At 44.9% G+C, this 19024-nt stretch overlaps 1 protein-coding gene across 3 annotated transcripts in view; it reads right to left on the reverse strand.

Moving 5' to 3' along the window:
* NOD2 (nucleotide binding oligomerization domain containing 2) overlaps positions 1–18766 on the reverse strand; it is a 302117-nt gene extending 283351 nt beyond the window's left edge. For 2 of the 3 annotated variants that reach the window (XM_069216441.1, XM_069216437.1), the window contains exon 1: positions 18590–18766. The gene's annotated coding sequence lies outside the window, so the exon portion shown is untranslated. Of the gene's footprint in view, positions 1–18340; positions 18556–18589 lie in introns of those variants that run through there. The other variant, XM_069216439.1, reaches the window with a different exon arrangement.
* Between the last annotated feature and the right edge of the window lie 258 nt (positions 18767–19024).

Raw genomic sequence — 19024 nt, forward strand, 5'->3', positions numbered from 1 at the left:
CCTCGTCCACATCAACAACAACTCCACCCTCAGAGGTACACTAGTCTACAGACCACCCCGACCACGCCCCGCCTTCTGCGACACCATCACAGACAGCATCAGCCCGTACGCCCTCGCCTCCACAGACTACATCATCCTCGGTGATTTCATCTTTCACTTAGAAAACCCACAAGACCCCAACACTACCTCCCTCATAGACAACTTCAACAACCTCGGACTCAAACAACTGGTCACCCCACCTCACTCAGCAGGACACACGCTGGACGCAATCTTCACCTCAAGCCAACACATAGCCTACACCCACACCACCGAACTCCCCTGGACAGACCACCGCTGCGTCTACTTCTCCTTCACCAAACCCCCCCCACACACTACCATCAACACACCACACCCTACCACATGTGGGACAAGATCCCCACAGAACGTTTATACTCCCAACTGGCCCATAACCCCCCCCACACCAACGACCCAAACGCAGGAGCACAGAATCTCTCCAAATGGATCACTACCTGCGCAGAAACACTAGCACCCCTCAGAAGACACATCACCACCCGCAACATCAAGAACGCCCCATGGTTCACCCCTGAACTCCAAGACTCCAAGCGCAAATGCCGCCAAGCTGAGAAAATATGGAGAATAGAACCCTCCTCAAACAACTTCTCCACACTCAAAACCAACATTCGCACCCATCACCAACTCATACACACCGCTAAAAGAGTTCACTACAAGACACGCCTTGACAACAACTCCCAATACAGCAAAGAACTCTTCACCATCATCAACGAACTTGCCAAACCCAAAGCCAGCATCATAGACCCCACACACACACAGCCCCTATGTGACGTCCTTTCCAGCCACTTCCTCCACAAAATCCTAGACATCCACAACAGCTTCACATCACACACACCCACCACACATACTCCTCTCCCACCCAACTCAACCCCCCTCAAGAACCCACCACACTATCCACATGGACACTTACCACACACGAAGAAACGGAAAAAAACATGAACTCCATCCACTCCGGTTCCCCCTCCGACACCTGTCCACACTGCATCTACAACAAAGCTAGCCCTACCATCGCCCCCATACTCTACAACATAATCAACTCCACTTTTGACTCCGCCACCTACCCAGACACCTGGAAGCATGCAGAAATTACTGCTCTCCTAAAAAAATTTTTTTTTAAAACAAGCAGACACGGAGATCCTCTCCAACTACCGCCCCATCTCCCTCCTCCCGTTCCCCACCAAGGTTGCGGAGAAATTAGTCAACACTCGCCTATCTCACTTCCTCGAAGAAACCAACACCCTTGAGCCCTCACAATCTGGGTTCCGCAAGAACCACAGCACAGAAACCGCCCTCATCGCATGCACTAACGACATCAGGACCAAAGTCGACAAAGGCGAGACCGTCGCACTCATCCTCCTAGACCTTTCTGCAGCTTTTGACACCGTCTGCCACCACACACTCTGCACATGCCTCAACAACATAGGAATCTGCCACAAAGCCTTAGACTGGCTCTCCTCCTTCCTCACCGACCGAACCCAGAGAGTCCGCCTCCCGCCCTTCCACTCCAACACTACCAAGATCACCTGCGGAGTCCCCCAAGGGTCCTCTCTCAGCCCCACACTTTTCAACATCTACATGATCCTCATAGCCAACATTCTCCGAGCACATGGAATCACCATCCTCTCATATGCAGATGACACCCAACTCATCCTCTCCCTCACCCACAACCCCACCACCACCAAAACCAACCTACACGCCGCTCTCCTAGACAGACACCGCCAACTGGATGACCACTAACCATCTCAAGCTCAACTCGAACAAAACCGAAGTCATCATCTTCGGCCCCAACAAAACCACATTGGACGCCTCCTGGTGGCCCACCGCCCTAGGCCCCGCACCCACCCCCGCAACCCACGCACGCAACCTCAGCATCATCCTCGACCCCGCCCTCTCCATGACACAGCAAATCAATGCTCTAACTTCCTCCTGCTTCCACACACTCCGCACCCTAAAAAAATCCTTCAAATTTATCCCCCCAGAGACCAGAAAGACAGTCACCCACGCACTCATCAGCAGCAGACTGGACTACGGCAACGCCCTCTACGCCGGCACCACACTCAAACTCAAAGGCAAACTCCAAAGAATCCAGAACACAGCCGCACGCCTCGTCCTTGGCCTCCCTCGACACGAACAAATCTCACCACACCTCAAATCCCTACACTGGCTCCCCATAGACAAGAGAATCACATTCAAAATCCTCATCCACGCACACAAATCCCTCCACAACACCGGCCCAACCTACCTCAATAAAAGAGGAAACTTCCACACTCCCACACGCAACCTCCGATCAGCCGACCTCGCCCTAGCCACAGTCCCCCGCATCCTGCACACCACCACAGCGCCCAGCGCCTTGAGACCCTCACGGCTGAGTAGCACGCTCTACAAATTTCTTTGACTGATTGATTGATTTAATTAGATGCAATTATTTTCAGAAGCTTGAAAGCAATATTGATGATTCTTTGCTTTCAAAATCAAAATGTTCATTAAGAAAATGCAACTAGGAAAGAAAAGTTTTGCTAAGCTAAGCTTTGAAATTTTAGGTACCATTTCTTGGCAGTGTCATTTAGTAAAATGTGTTGATGCATGCTAGTATTTCCAAACAATATATACAACATCAGTGTAACCAGTTTTAACAATATTATGGGAAACGTGAAAATAAACAACCATTGGCAAAGCCAGTAGGTTCAACCTTGGCCATCAGCCTTTTGGTTTTGTCAATGCGTGTTTTATTTTGACATGGTTTTTGTAAAACCTTATTGTTGTGGGAGCTGATGGGGCCTCACTATTTTAACAAATAAAAAGCAAAAATATTTATGGTCTCAAACAGGACACATTGCCACAGCAGTTCCTGGCATAGACCACAGCTACTTTGTGTGTCAATATGCTCCTTGTGAAATAGCACAATGCTGTCGCTCATAGTGAAGCCAGCCAACAGATGGACAGAGAGAGAATTTTATTAAAAACAAAGATCTTGGTTAATGCCAGGCCTAATTAGGGGCCCAATTCTTAAAGGAAATCTCAAAAGTGAACCCATTGTATACATTCTTGTATTAGTGCAGATTTATGGAAGTAGGGTAGGAAATAGAAATTTCTAAAAAAAATAATTAAAAAATAAATAAAAAATTGTGAACTGCATCTTAGCTCAAGCAAATATTTATGTGTAGATGTTCTTAGGCGAAAATCTATTGGGCATGTACAAGTTCATTTTCCCACCAATTACTTCCACCCCCCCCCCCCCCCCCCCCCCCAACTGTTAGGAATAACTTTTCAAACTTTCTCAGTATGGGAAAAGATTAGAGAAGAGCTGGCAAACACCCCTAAAACATGCAAGTTTGTAGGTTTGCACAGACTCAAATGGGTATTCCAACCCTAAAGCTATTCCTTATTGGTACCTACAGCCCCAGTATGTACATTTGTGGAAAGGTGGCAAAATAAGGGATTTGCTATTATTTTAAACCTACTATGGTATGAGCCCTAGCATAATCAGAGAGGCTATTATCAGAGCCTTTATATAATTACATTGCTGCCATAATTTGTCGCCACACTACATGGGACAGATGGATTTTCTTACAGGACAAGTAGATTTATGAAGCAACCTTTCCCATGGACAAGTAGATATTTTCATAAATTACACCCCTCTGAATGTGAATAAACTTTAACTTCAACTTTGATGGAAAGGTCTGGCCTATGTACTGTTGTTTGGATGTATTTCTGTATGAATTTATTTTCGACCAGGGGTGTGAATGTTTCCGAAATAGGTCTTTGTCCCCAAACCTCGCAATGTTTTGGACTGATTTATTGGCTATTTTCTCAAAAAGGGAATAGCTTGCTGTAGTCAAGCAGGCTTCTTCTAAGTCAAGCATTTATTTATTTTTTAAATAGAGAACTGCAGGAGGTTCCAGCAGATTTTTTTTTGCACTAAACCTACAGGAGTACTCGGAGACTTATAGTTAGTTGTGGTGAAAGACTGGAACAAGTGAGGTTAAAATTGACTATAGGCAATAGTGACTTAAGATGTTTATGGCAAGGTTAACAAGCATTTTCAATGCAACGGGTCTCGCATTTGTTCGAGTTAGAGCTATAAGCGTTGTAAAGCAACAAAAAACAAAAAAAAACAGCACGATCTCGCTATGTAAAATGCAGCGCGATCGCGCTGCATGGAAAATAAACAGATAAAGTAGTTCAGACTCCAGGCTGAAAACATCGAGCCTCGTATGTTTTTGGTACTTTACTGGTGCTGTGTAGGTGGGCTAAACACCGAAAAAGGCATGACGTATGCATGCCTTTCACAAATGAAAGCAAGCGGATTTTAAAAGGCAAACCCACAAACCAATGTAAGTGACTGATGTGGCATGGGCGTGATTTCAAGCCCAAAGAGAGATTACAGAATGGATGGAGCACTTTGTGCTCGCCCATAAAAATGAGGGTAGAGGATTATGTAAAGTAATGTTCCTACCCTCCCTATGTGGATCTGTGTATATATAAATACTACGATATACTTGCCTCAATTTTAACCTCACTTGCTCCAGTCCTTCACCACACCTAACTATAGGTGTCAGAATATTCTTCTAGGTTTCATCGGAACCTTTCACAAAAGATCTCTGGCAAACAGCCCCCTCATGGGGCCCGTCGGGCACTGCAGCACTGGCCAGACGAGGAGCAGGCCAGATAATGAAGCATGCCACCAATTGGTGGGGAAGGGCTCTTGCTTCAAAACAATTATATGCCTAGGTGACCTCGTAGCTCTCCCCTTATCAGGTTTTAGTCATTTAAAATTTTGGAACAGTGTACTCTGTTGTTTTCACTTGTCATAGTTGGAGAGATTGTACATTGGACTACTTTTTTCTCCCAGTCCCCCTATTTCTTTTTGTAACTGTACATTCACTTCACACACATTTACACAGAATTTCAATTGAAACAAGAATATGAAACCAGTGCTGTGCAGAGAGCCCAGCCTTCTGACAGGCACTGGGAGAAGCTTGCACTGCCTTCAGCCCCAGCACCAGAGCTCTCAATTACAGCCCCTTATAAACACCTGGCACGACTCAAGGTATAATTATACAAAAGCGATAAAATGGAAAAGAACACAGAAACACAACATGATGGAAAAAGCTAACACTCTTTGGGAATTCAAGATTAAGGAAAATACTGGAAATAAAAGAGAAACTGAATGGCTGACATGCATTACCTTAATGTTTTAAACATTAATTGCTTGGAAATCAAACCGTGTTTTTTGGCATTAATTTTAAGGGCATGAAGATAGGGCTCGCTTTAACACAATATGACAGAGCCAGAACCCTAAAATAACACAACTACGAACATCAAGCATGCTACAGAGAGCAATGGTCTTTAAAATCCAAATGCATCCCGAGTCGGGATAAAACATTCTAGAACCATTGCGCAATCAATCTAAATAAATGAGGACCTTAATAAGCACCAATTATGAGCGCCATATACTAAGCATGCATACTCATACCATTTAATGGCTTTTAACATGTTTCTGGTATCTCACAAATCATGATACTATAAGCACATATTTCTCCCTTTGCGCTTGACTTGAATATTTGGTAAAATGTTTCAAGGGAACAGAAGCCCTGCTCGTCTCTTTGATCAACTTAGCTGGGGAACATGTACAGCAGCTCCACTTAAGAGAGTCCAGCAACCTACAGCCGTGGCCTGGGGAGGTTACAGTAGAAGAGGTTAGAGTGACCAGTGGTCTTAGCACAATGTGAATAATACAGGTTTTGCATTATAACACTTACACAATACCATTACCGAAAACAAGGCGCCAAATCTCATGTACAGCACTCGCATCCAGTTCAACCCTGTGACAAATGAGAAAGTGTAGAATCTATATCTGTGAATGGCAGGCATATGGCCTCATGCAGGGATGCAGCCTCCAATGCCCAAAACTGTTCCGCTGACAGCATCACGGTCTAATGTGGATATCACCATAGACTACCATGGCACAGAAGGCTTTAGAAATGTTAAGTCGTGCGTCAACTTGCAGAATGTTGATTTACTGCCTGGCTTCCGGCTCATTGTTCAGAGTGAGGTGGGGCAGGCAGTCTCAGGGAGGCAACCCAGACTTAAATATGTCGATTTGATTAGTGAAACGATCGGATCCTTAAATAAACCGATCTACTTAATATTTTTTGCAGTAACATGTAGGAGTTTCTGAGGGACGTAGCCCCAGAGACCTAATGGAGAAACTGCCCCATTTGGTAGTCTCTGCAAGCCTTTTGGGGCTTTACTTAAGAAAACTGTGTCAACTGTGTATCATTGGACTGGCAGTTAAAACTTGTCCAATCTTGTAGGGGAGGGGAGGTTTAATGGCAGATGTTAACAGAGTCATAATGATCTGAAATAAAAAGGTTATGTAGTATTGGTGGTACGAGACAGACTTATTGAAAGACATTGTATGTTGCACTCTTCCTAGAGATCCTTCTCTGTACTCATGTATTGGTCTAGGGACAAGGCAGTCTAACTCTTCATGACATGTTGCTTGTAGCAACAGAAGGCAGCCTGTTAGAAATGGCCCTTTCTGTAGGGTCATCACCTTTTGCCTTCTTCCACCTCATTTTCTGTCCTTGTTTTTTATGGCTTTAGGACTTTGTGCACTTTTGCACTGCTGACCAGTGCTAAAGTGCATATGCTCTGTTTCTAAAACATGGCAACATTGGCTTCTCCATAACTGGCATACTTGATTTACTGGTAAGTCCCTCGTAAAGTGCAATATCTGTGCCCAGGGCATGTGATTCAAATGCTACTAGTGGGCCTGCGGCACTAATTGTGCCAACCGCTACTGTAGTCTTTCAGACATGTCGCAAGCCTACCACTGCAGAGCTTGTGTGCGCGCAGTGAAAACTGCCATTTGGACCTGGCAAGAGTACACACTTGCCAGGCCCAAACCTTCCTTTTTATTACATGTAAGTCACCCCTAAGGTTGGCCCTTGTTAGCCCCAAGAGCAGGGTGCAGTGTATTTAAGAAGTTGGACATGTACGTTTTAGTTTAACATGTCCAGGTAGTGTAAAACCCTTACATTTGTTTTTCACTATTGCAAAGGCTATCTCTCCTATGGGCTAGCAGTGGGGTTCCCTCAAAACATCTTGGAAGTGTAATTACTAATTGAGAAAAGATAGAACTATGGAGTTTGGTCTCTCTGGATTCACTATTTAGAAATACATCTTTTGGTGAATGTGGGTTTTTAAATTGTAGGTCTGAAAATGCCACTTTTAGAGAGTTGGCATTTTCATACTTTAACCATTCTGTGTCTTAGTCCGTCTCTGAATACACATGTGGGTTTAAGTGACAGCTGCATTTGTGCATTCTTTTGAGACAGCCACAAACAAGAAGGGCTGGGTGTGACAGGAGATACATATGCATACTGATAGTCGTCCTGGGTAGGGAGAGGGCGAGGGAGAGGCAGTTCACACTTACATCTGAATAGGCTGTGTCCTGCCCCCACACAAAGGGCTGATTACCCCCTACTGGTAGTCTGGGGCCAGGGCTGGGTTGAAAGGGAACCTTGTGCCCTTCAAAGGATTATTCTGAAGTTACCCCTACATCAAAGGCCTTTTTGGGAATAAGTACTGGGGCTCTGATATCATATACTCAGAACACTTCTGGACTAGGAGGAAAGCCTGCTGTGCTGTCAGGAAGAACTTCCACTTTGCTGTGCTGTGCTGGCCTGCTACTTCTTGTCTGGGAGTGAGAGGACTGAATCTAGCTCTCTACATTATGCAATCTAAAGTTTCTCCAAAGGCCTGCCTGAGCCCGCCTCCTGTTTCTGAAGTCTCTGGGATATCAAAGATTTCACCTCCATCTTGCTACCAGCACTTGGGCTCGTATGCTGTGAGTTCCGCTCTGCCAAAAGGTGCCAAATTCAGTCCTGGGCCTTTGGAGGCGAGTGTGGCGCTGCAACACAAGAACTGACGCAACAACACAGGTGTATCACTTGGAACAGCTGCATCCTGCAGGAAAAATGCCACTGTGCTGCTGCCTGCACCGAAGCTGTAGACACTGCTCACTAATGGCACGACGAAACAACCCCAACTTACAATGCAGCCCGACTTGGCTAATCACTTCTGGACATCGCTGCATCAACGACGTTGCTCGATCAGGAAACAACGCATTGCCTGCAAGTGCGACACATCCCCTCCTTGGATCAATGCATCATCACTGTTGCAACCAAGGTGCTGTCAATGAGTCTGCAGGACTCCTGTACCTGGGCCGCACTCCATTTCGGTCAAACTGACCTTTTGGATTTGCCCATGTCCAGCTCAGCTATATACCCCTGGTTGGGAGTTACTGATATCTAGACAATGAATTTTTAATTAATCTTTGAAAATTCCAAATTTGACTTGTGTATTTTAGCTTTTTGTCATTTTGGTCTTGTTGGACTCCGATAAATATTGGCTATATATTTCTAAACTGCGGTGGAGTACTTTTGTGGTGTTTTCACTGTGTTACTGTGTGCATGTGCACAAATACTTTACACAGTGCTTCTTTCATTTGGTCTGAGTGAGGGTTAGCACAGGTAAACTTTAGGTGTGTAACTAGTCCTGACTAGGATTGTGGTCCCTACTTGGACAGGGTGCAAACCTCTGCAAACTAGAAACACAATTTCTAACAGCCACTTGGTGTTCTCTGTATTAAAGTGCGTGTCCCACCGATTTCTACTTTCTTCATGTCCATCTGAGTGGAAATATTCGTGCAGGGGCTACTAAGATTCAGAAAACGTAATGAGCTTGACTGGCATCTGTTCTGCTCTTTTAATATTCAATATCCCAGCAGTCCCTGCTTCTCTCTTCTGAATAGGTCTGCAAGTTCCTGGTCACCAGTGCAATGTGTTCCACCCTCCTGGCCAGAGCATGGCAGGCTTTAGGCATGGGCGAGCTGGGTCCAGGCCAAGAGTGCCTAGTTTCAGAGGGGCACACTGAGTTTGCTTTTAATAATGTATTTTTGTTCCTGGTTTCTAGCGCCTGTTCTTTCTCTCTAGTCCTTGCATAAATGAAATACAACAATACCAGGATGGTTGCCTCTAAGCGGTGCAATGGGAGGATGGGGGTGTTACCCAATACTTCAGGCAAAGAGCAACTGTAGATGGGGGTGTGCTTGGCTTTTGACATACCTGCGACTTTCAGTAGCTAAACATACAACATGTCTCAATTTGGCTACTAATGTTTACTCGGTAATTACAGCTCATTTGCCCTCAAACTAAATTTTTGAAGATGTAATATTTCATTCACAAAACTGGTTTGTGCTGACATAGTTCCACAGTCAGTCATCATTTTTAGCCATTACAGGTGTGGGAAGCTCCTCCCTGCATTGCTGCAGCACTTCCCGCTTTCCCCTCATTGAGTTCTGAAATATATAAGAACATAAAATGCTCTGTATTGCAGCCTCCCCCTCTCTCCTGAGTCAGGAAGAATAGTGGCAGTTTCATTCAGATTACTCGCCTCGCCCCTTGTCCTCCATGTTTAATGGACTCATCCAGTCAGGGTGGTACACATGACTCACCAATGCAGACTTCGATTAAGTGGTGCAGCTAGTGAGGCTTTCACGATGCACCAGTCCAGGGCATTCCCAAGAAAAGTAAATCATGACTCATTTGATAGTTAAAAAAAAACAACAACAAAAACGACCTACATAGGTCGGTTCTGACGTATTTTCCCACAAAGCTGAATCGAATTAGCTCATTGAAAAACAAATACTTCCTTGTCCATCTTGCCATGATAAACCACTGATTGAGGCCCCTAAGTCTCCCTTCAAAACTTCCCCCAAAGTATAAAATCCCCTTCCTTACTTCCTGTTTTGTGCAATGACCCTTGGGCTGGTGCGGTGAGCTTGCTCCGATGTCATGCGGCCTCATGGTGTTCAAGAGCCTCTGTGTTCTAAGGCCCATCAGGTGGAGCAGGATAGCTGGCAAGCGGGTGAGTACAGGCCAGCGGGGCAATTGGTTCCTCATAATGGGAGCAGACTTGTGCAGCTCCCCTGTCTGCGGTGCAGCAGGCTTGAGCGTGCACATCTCCCATTCTCAGCCCCACACAGGAGTGTGATGCCTCCCTCCAGCTTGCGGGAGGAAAGCGTCTTAGTTTACTGGGTAATGAGTAACTCTTCGGCAACTGGCAGCGGTGCTTTCTGTTAAGTTCTTAAAGCATGTTGTGCGTGAATGGCTTTTTGAGATTGCAGGGTTCTTCCCTACTGGTACCTGTTTTTCAGGGTTTGTTTGGTTACTTATGAAATTTTGGGGTTAAATTTACAGGTTCAGGTTTCCTGGAGGCAATTTCTCTCCAATGGAATCTCTTTTTAGGCTTTTTATACAGGTCTTTTTTTAAGGGTAGTGTCACTTGTGTGCTACTATGGAGAAACAAGCAGCTAAGTGACTTCAGTCCCAGTCTCCTTCTTCTAAGGAGGAGGGTGATTATCAGCAGGATGTGCCAGTGAGGGGTTCTGGGGTTACCTATGCTGCAGCTACCGTTTCCCTGTTGGCACTGGGGGTGCGAGCTATGATTGATGCGACTGTCGCTAACACTTTAATTTCGAAACATAAGACTAAGCAAATCTCTGCTGAGTTGGAAGATGTTCCAAATTTGGCTTCTTCTACTGAAACAGGAAGTGAGAGGCATGAGGTGTCTGGAGGAAAATTTATATCCAGAGAGGGACTGCCTGATATTTTGCCACATATCAAAGACAACCTGAGTTTGGCACCGCCTCCACTGGAGGCAGCTGCTGAGGATCTCTTTCTACAAGTTGCTACGCCTGCGGTGCTGGCTTTGCCCTTCCACCCCAAAATTAAGGAGGTCATTTTGTGATCAAGGGAAGAGCCTGTACTTAGTTAGATTCCATGTTTTCTACAGAAGTCTTATGGCTTGGAGTATGGGGGATATTGTGACTTCATCCTGGCTCCACTCACTGGCAGATCCTCGTTAAACCCGGTTGACTGTTTTTCCTCAGATCGTGTAGATCACAAGGTGGATGGTGGCCTTAAGAAGTCTTTCACTGCCTCTAATCTGATCCTCAGGGCAGCGTACAATGGGCCTTTGACTGCACTGTCCTTGATGAAGGATTTTGAGAGTCTGGAGGAGGCCATACTGGAAGGTTCTGATGTAGCTGATGTCCTGATGGATATGGAACAAGTGGCAGAATTTTTGGCAGACATGTCTGCGAATGTAATCAAGGTGGCTTTCGTAAAAACTTCTTCTAGTATCATGGTGAGACGGGACCTCTGGTTATGGGACTGGAAGACTGATCTGGCGGGGAAGTCTTTTCTGAAGGTGCCATTTGAGGGCGGCAGATTGTTTGGAGAACAACTGGATGGTCTTATCAGAAAGTCCTTTAAGACAAGAAACACACATGGTCATATAGGGCATTATTTGGTCAATCTGCTAAGCCTTGGAATCAAATGGAGTCCAGGGATTTTTCATGTTAGGACACTTGCTTCTATTCATCCCGTAGGAGAAGCTTTCAGCCTAGGAGAGGCAAGCAGCAGGACGTTTCTGCTATGGTTGGGACTTGAAGTCAGTGGTTCTGACTATGCCAGTTCCTATGATCCATGGTCTTTGGGTGTTTGAATAGCAGCCTTTTTTTCAGCACAGGCAGTCTCCATAGCAGATGGTGGGTTCTGAGTATCATTTGGTTATCTTATCAACTTCGTCTCTCTTCCTCCTGATAGAGGATGCATACATACTCTTGTTCCAAGGAATCTGGTAAAGAAGGAATTCCTTTTGGCTGGGGCTGCTGCACTTCTGGAAAAGAGAGCAATCATCCCCGTGCGACTAGATCAGATCAGTCAAGGAGTATACTCTATACTCTTACTGGTCGGAAGGTCTAGGGGGAGTTTCAAACTGTGTTGGGCCTGAAGCATCTCAGCTGCTGTATAGCTAACTTTCCGTTGAAGTGGCTGTCGTTGCAGCAGCACATTCCTCTGATATGACTAGGAGACTTCATGGTGACCATCAACCTTCAGGATGCTTAACTGCTTTTCCCAGTCCACCCGGGTCATCAGAGGTTTGCTGTGGGGTCTGCGCATTTTCAGTTCTAAGTCTTCCTTCGGGCTCAAGTCGGCACTCCATGTGTTTACGAATGTGTTGACCCCTCTAATTGCTGTTCTCCACCAACAGGGGATTTTCATCTTTCCTTACCTCGATGACTGCCTGGTCAAGGGTTCTTCTCGTTTCCTGACCTTTTCACATGCATGAACAATGCTGAATTTTCTGTTTCATGGCTTTTTGGTATATGTGAAGAAATCCCAGCTGACTCTGGATCCCATTTTCCATAGAGGCTCGGTTCTGGATATATCAGGGCTTTATCACTATGCCTGACTCGAGGGTGGTCAAGATCCATTATTTGCAGGACCTGTTGTCGGCTCCTTTCCATGCAGTCTCGCTGTGGGTGAAGGTGCAGAGCGATCTGGCGGTCACTGTGTTTTTGGTTCTCTGAGCCAGGTGGCAACTCAATATCCTCATGAGATTCATTCTGAGCCAATGGGTTCCCAATGTGCAGGATATGTGTTGTCTGCTTCCTATGACTTTGAAGAATCGGAGGGAACTGGAATGGTGGCTTGTTCCTTACAACATCTTGAAGGTGGCTCCCTTGTCTGCTCCTCCTCAGGTGGTCATCAGGGTGGATGCCAGTGAGTGGCCGGGGTGATGGTCAGGAGCCCTTCAGTTCAGGGGCTTGTGGGATGTCAGCCAGAGTTCTCGGTCTTCCAACTGGAGAGAACTAGAGGTGATTCATTTAGCACTCCTTCACCTTTCTTACCTGCTTGCAGGCAAGAATGAAATCATCCTGAAGGACAATACCACAGCCAAGTCTCCTAGGTCATTCGATAGGGGTGACGGGGGGGGGGGGGATTAGGGACAAAAGCCCCATCATTGTCAAGGATTGCGGTTCAGCCGTTTCTGTCAGCTTAGTCTCATGTGGGATCTCTTCGACCCTTATTCATCCAGGGTCTTCTGAATTGTCAAGTCAATCCCTTGAGCAGAGAGATTCTGTCATCTCAGCAATTTTGTCTTTCTCCTCAGGTGTTTGCCAGGATATGTCAGTGGTGGGAATGACTCCAGGGTGGATCTATTTGCAAGTCTTTGCAATTGTTAGAAGTCGTCGTCAGGAGTGGATGCCCTGACATGTCCTTGGCAGTCTGGCCTGGTGCTGGCTGTCCCTCTGTTTCCTTTAATACAAAAATTTCTGATTCAGGCTTGGAGTGAGAAGGTTCAGGTTGTTCTGGTGTCTCTGGCATGGCCTCGCTCAATCTGGTTTGCTCTTCTGATGGCAATGAAAGAGAATCATGAGTGGTGGCATCACTTGGTCCCTTCTCCCAAGTCTTACGGGCCTCCAGGTCAAGCCTCAAATCAAGCTGACGGCTTGGAAATTTAATGAGGGGGGGGTTGACGTCTCAGAGTCTTTCTGCGTCCATCTCCTCCTCTGTGTAGGCTTCCAGAAGGCGGTAAACCAGGTCTTCGTTTGCATGCCATCGGAAGACTTTTCTACATTGGTGTGATCAGAAACGCATGCTTTCTCTTTCTGTGTCTCTTCCTCAGGTCCTTGAATTTCTTCAAGATGGGTTTCAATTAAATCTTAGTCCTGCAATTCTCAAAGTTTAGTTGGCGGCCGTTAAGGCTTTTTGGGCCCCACGGGGCGACCTGGTGGACGATCAGGGGCTAATCTCCAGGATTTTTAAATCTCCGTCCTGTCCCGCAGGTGGGTGTGTCCTTCCTTGGATTTGCAGTTGGTGTCGCAGGCTTTCCAATATCCCCAATTTAAGCCTTTGTCATCTGTGGAGATCAGACTTCTGACTCTGAAAGTGTTCTTTTTGGTGGCCGTTACATTGGCTCGCCGCCTTGCGAAGCTGGGTTCTCTCTCTTTTCTACCGCCTTTTCTTCAGGTGCTTGATGACAAGATTGTTCTTCTCCTGGGTCCTAGGATTGTTCCAAAGGCAAAGTCTATGTTCCTTCTACAGCAGGAAGTGATTCTTCTTAGATCCTCAGTCTCCTGAGGAGGTGGTGCTTCATTCTTTTGAGGTTCGAAGAGCAGTTTATCTATCTGGACCAGACGAAGAAGTTTCAGGTTTCCGACGCTTTGTTTGTAAATGCTGGTTTCTCGTGTAAAAAGGGGGAGGGGGTGGAGGGTAAGACTTCTACTCAGACCTTGAACAAGTGGATCAGATCTATGATTCTGCTGGCATACAAGCAGTTTGATTTGTGTACTCTAGGGATCCAGGGGAGATCTATAAGGGGCATGTCCGCTTCAGTGGCGGAGGTTCACAGGGCCTTTTTTCAGGAAGTTTGTTGGACTGCCACTTGCTCCTTCTACTTTTGTTAATCATTATCGGGTTGTACAGGGTCCGGATCTGTTGGGTTCCAAGGTGCTGGCATCTGTGTTATAATAGTGGTATTCTTGTTGATTAAAATGGGTTTCTGCATATAATGTACAATTATCCTGGCTCGGTTTTGTACTTTGGGTACATCTCAATCGGAGATTCATCATGGCGAGAGGGACGAGGACATAATGCTGCAATTACTTACTGGTAACAGCATTACTCCAAGTTCTTCTAACGTCATGATGAATCAGCCCCTCCCTCCCGCCCAGACTAACTGTGCGATGTCATGGGCTTGGTAAGGACCAGAAAGTAAGAAGGTGGAGGGGGTTTAGTACTTTGGTGGAAGTTGTGAAGGGAGACACAGGGGCCTCAATAAGTGATTGATCAATGTGAGACAAGTACTCAGAGTAATGCCATTACCGGTACGTAATCACATCATTCGCAGTAGGTCTGGTCCATAACTTAAAGTGCCTCTTTATTAATTGGCGAGGGTAGGCGCTCAGTTACTCATCTTGTGTTCACTCTGCTTCTGTTCTTTACTTCGAGGCCTCAGTTGATCTGTCCATTTACTCTTTCTTGCACACTCCTATTCGGTAATCTACAATATTATACACACACACACACACACAGAATCCCACAAATCAATAAAGAGGCACTGTAGGGTGACTAGACTGTTACCGAGACACCACTTTTCTGTTGCTGGTCTTTGCTTTTACACATGGTTATATTGTGTGCTTTTCCCAATTTTGCTCAACTGAAAGGACCTAAGAACACAATCCCCAGAATGCAATTATATGTTATATCAAAACACAGAACTGAAAAAGTTTTATCCCAGTGACAAGGAGTCATCTGGTCACACTAGGTACTTCCGGTTATACCTGTTTTAACAAGTGTGTCTGGAACTAATAACCAAGTCGTATCTGAAAATAACATCAGCGTTACCTCTTCTTAGTTGAAGTAAGGGACAGATAAAGTGTATTGTGTCATTATTCACTTACCCATTAGAAGGAAGTGTTTATTGTGAACAGTGTACCTGTTACAGGAAGAACACCAGCCTGGATTGTATTGGTGTTGTGTAAAATGTTTACAGTATGTATTCGTTTAAGAACCACCTATGACTGCTAAAGTGTATATTTAATTACTTGCTAATGAATTAGTAAAAGCAATACATTAATGAGGAGGGCCAAAGGTGAGGGTGGAGTCCACAGCACACTATTAAGTTTCACAAAAGGTCACAGTGTTTGACCGCTACAGAATACTTGCACTTAGTACCCACACCTGTGCTGATAGGAGGATCCGATGTCACACTTCAACTTTGCAAGGGAGGTATGAGCTCCCGAGCCATCGGTCCGCCACTCCTTTGTGGATCGGAATGCAACACTGACCTGTAGAGCAGGCACAATGCACCAAGAAGTGTCGGCCCCTTCGACAGAGGTTCGAGTTTCTCCTACTGGGCATAGGCTTATCAGCAAAATGGGCCTCTATTCATGCTTTTCTGACGGTCTCGCAATTTTGAATAAATATAGTGGAGCACGAAAGGTTGTCTACGGGTAAATGGCTCTGATGTTCAGACTTGTGTCATATCTGTACTCGACGCTGATATTTTCTCAAACTGTAAGGTGTGAGACAAGGAAGATGGACAAAAGCTTCTCTTGTCTGTCTGACTAAGGGCCGCTTACTCGGGGCGTGTCATCAGCACCAGCAAAGCGATGTCACTACTGACTTAGCTAAGGACAGTTTGATAAATACATAATGCGCAATTACAGGTCTCACAGATTTCTAAAACCAAATAGTAGCAGCGAATTAACCTCTCACAAATGTTACGGAAAAATATGGTTGACTAGGTCCAAATATTTCCTTTCTCACTTTACTAAGCTCCTTATGAAAAGGGAATTCTTAAAATGGGTGGCATGTTTAAGCTGGAAAAGACAACACAAGGCAATACTGAAAAGCTAAGGAGAATATACAATTCACTTATAGTTACCTCGTAGTGAAAGGATTTTACAAAGAATGAATGCATTCTTCTTCAGTCCCACAATCCAGCTTTCCCCACACAAAATCTACAAAGAGATACTAAGGAGCCAGATGTTCGAAAAAGTGGTTTGAGATTTCCCCAATAGCACATTTTTGCAATTTGCTATTAGAAAATCACAAACTGGTGTACTACAGTTTCTCAGACACTGTTTGCGATTCCCAAATGGGATGCAGGGGACCTGTCTCATTAACATTCATGAGGCATGTCGCAATTTGCAACCCACTGGGAACGGCCACAATCACAGGGATGGTAGACTGCTAGAGATAGCAGACCACCCTGTCTGCGATTGCTTTTAAATTAAGCTACCCTTTTATTTATTTATTTTTAAATGAAGCCCGTTTTCCTAAAAGGAAAATGGAATAAATTTCAAGAACAAATAGGAAAAGTTTTTTTTTCATTTTTTAAGAGTAGGCAGTGGCCTGTGGGACCACTGCCTGCTCGTAAAAAATATTTGCACCCACATTCACAAAGGGGAAAAGATCCCTTGGGGACCCCTTCCCATTTGAGAATGGGTTACCACCAATTTGAAACTGGTACTGACCGGCAAATGTTTTGCAATCACATGTCGGTCGCAAAACATTCTTATATGCCACTGCAAGACTCTATTAGGATGGGACGCCCTGAACCCAACCCTTCCTAATACCGAATCGCAAAACACAAATTGCAATTGGGTGACAAGTTAGTGAATCGCAATATGGGTTTTGTATATCCCCAAAACCTTTTTTCCAGTCGCAAACGAAAAGCTTTGTACATGCGGCCCCAAGTCTTTTAACGCCTAAGAAACTATTCTTTTATCTTTCAACAGTTTCTCAAATGATAACGCGTTTTTATAATATTAACAAATCCCAATCAATGAGGAGAGGCGTCACTCAACATCTTCCGATTCTGGCCACATGACTAAATCTCCCATGTCTAAAAAAACGAGTGTCACCTTGTGCAATGCAACTGGTGTTCGCGGAAAGCGCTCAAAAATCTTCAGGTCAAGTTCGCGCTATTTAAAACTGCGGGAAAAAAATGCTGAACTGAAAGGACTAAATCTTCACCGCCCCCTCCAATAGCAGTAGTGCTACGAAGATGTAAAAAAAAAAAAAAACAGTTGTTTGTACACTTGACCACTTATATTTTTCAGAAAATAAAGAAAACTTAACTCGAGTTCTTCCCTAACTCATTTATTGGAAAATCAATATTAAAATGTATTTTAAGGCACATATTTTAGTTTACACAATACCTTGGCAAACAACACTCATTGCCACCTTCCACGCTGCTCTTCCTTAATGGCCGCCTCTTAATCTACTCTGGTTTACCCTTCTCGCTTTCTTAAAGTCTCTCTCCTTAACCACCCATTCTTTCACTCACCATCTTGTTTTTTCATCCACAACTCCCCTTCCCCAATCTCTCTTTTCAACCTCCCACTATCCCTCCCCACTATTCTTCCTTCACATCTCGCCTTTCACTTTCTCACTGATCAAGTACCTTCTGTTTTAGCAACATCCAGCGCTTTAAATGTGCCGGTACTGAGGACTAGTACCTTTTTTTATTTTGAGAGGGAGAGTACCTACACTTTTTAAGGAAAACGTAATACTTTTCATTGGAGAGTACCGGCACTTCTCAGAAACTCTCAGGTACTCTGATACAGAGTAACTGCACTTCTATGTTTTCATTTCAAGCACTACGCGCGGGTAGAGGACAGAAAAACACAGTCTAGGAGAGTCCTTAAACCTTGACGCTCCTTGCACGAAAATTGGCTGAGAACATGATAACGCGCCTCTGCTGTTTCATAAATGATGGAAGTTATGTTCTGAAAACCGGCAAATAAAGTTAAAAACAAAATGCAAATATTTTCGATACCTGATCAGCGAACGAGGTATGTAATTTGTTACCAACGCTCCCTCAAAAACAATGTCTTTACCTTCACACAGCAGCACAACTGCTGGCATGGATAATCACTCAGAAATAGTAAAGGCTTCCTCGAGCAACCGCCAGACAGCATCGCCGTTCTCTTCCTCCCAATTAGGCAATCAACACCAATTACAAAATCCTGGATTCCATCCTGCGTGCTGTATGTATGGAAAGTACCCTGCGACATCTTAAAAGTACTGTAAATAACGAGACTTCATAATAAAATAAAATAGTTTACAACATTACAAAGGGCGCTCACCAGAAGTCTGCCTTCCTCCCGTCTAAATAGTCCGCGCCTGGCAACTCATTCTCCCGGGGTAGACATGAAAAAGGGACAATCCTCCCTCAATATAGCAGCCAAGACCGTCGGAGTTCTGCAAGTCTGAAATGTACCGCAGTTGGGTTCTTGACAGCAAGTTAGACAAGTTTGGAGATCATAAGATAACAGAGTAGCAAAGGGAGGGCACACGATCATCTACATAAAAGACGGACTATGCATCGTACTGTAGGCTCTCTGTAAGCCAGAAAGCTAAACGTGTCCGTGTTTGTGTTTTAGCAAAGGGCTTATTCACACGTAGCTCAAGTCTAAAACTGTTTGTATACATTTACCAATTAATCAATGCTCGAGATTTGCTATTTGACAAATAAGTGGATTTCAAATCCACGAATATCATTATACTTAAGAACTTAAGAC

The sequence above is a fragment of the Pleurodeles waltl genome, chromosome 12, assembly GCF_031143425.1.
Source record: "Pleurodeles waltl isolate 20211129_DDA chromosome 12, aPleWal1.hap1.20221129, whole genome shotgun sequence".
Classification (NCBI taxonomy): Eukaryota; Metazoa; Chordata; class Amphibia; order Caudata; family Salamandridae; genus Pleurodeles; species Pleurodeles waltl.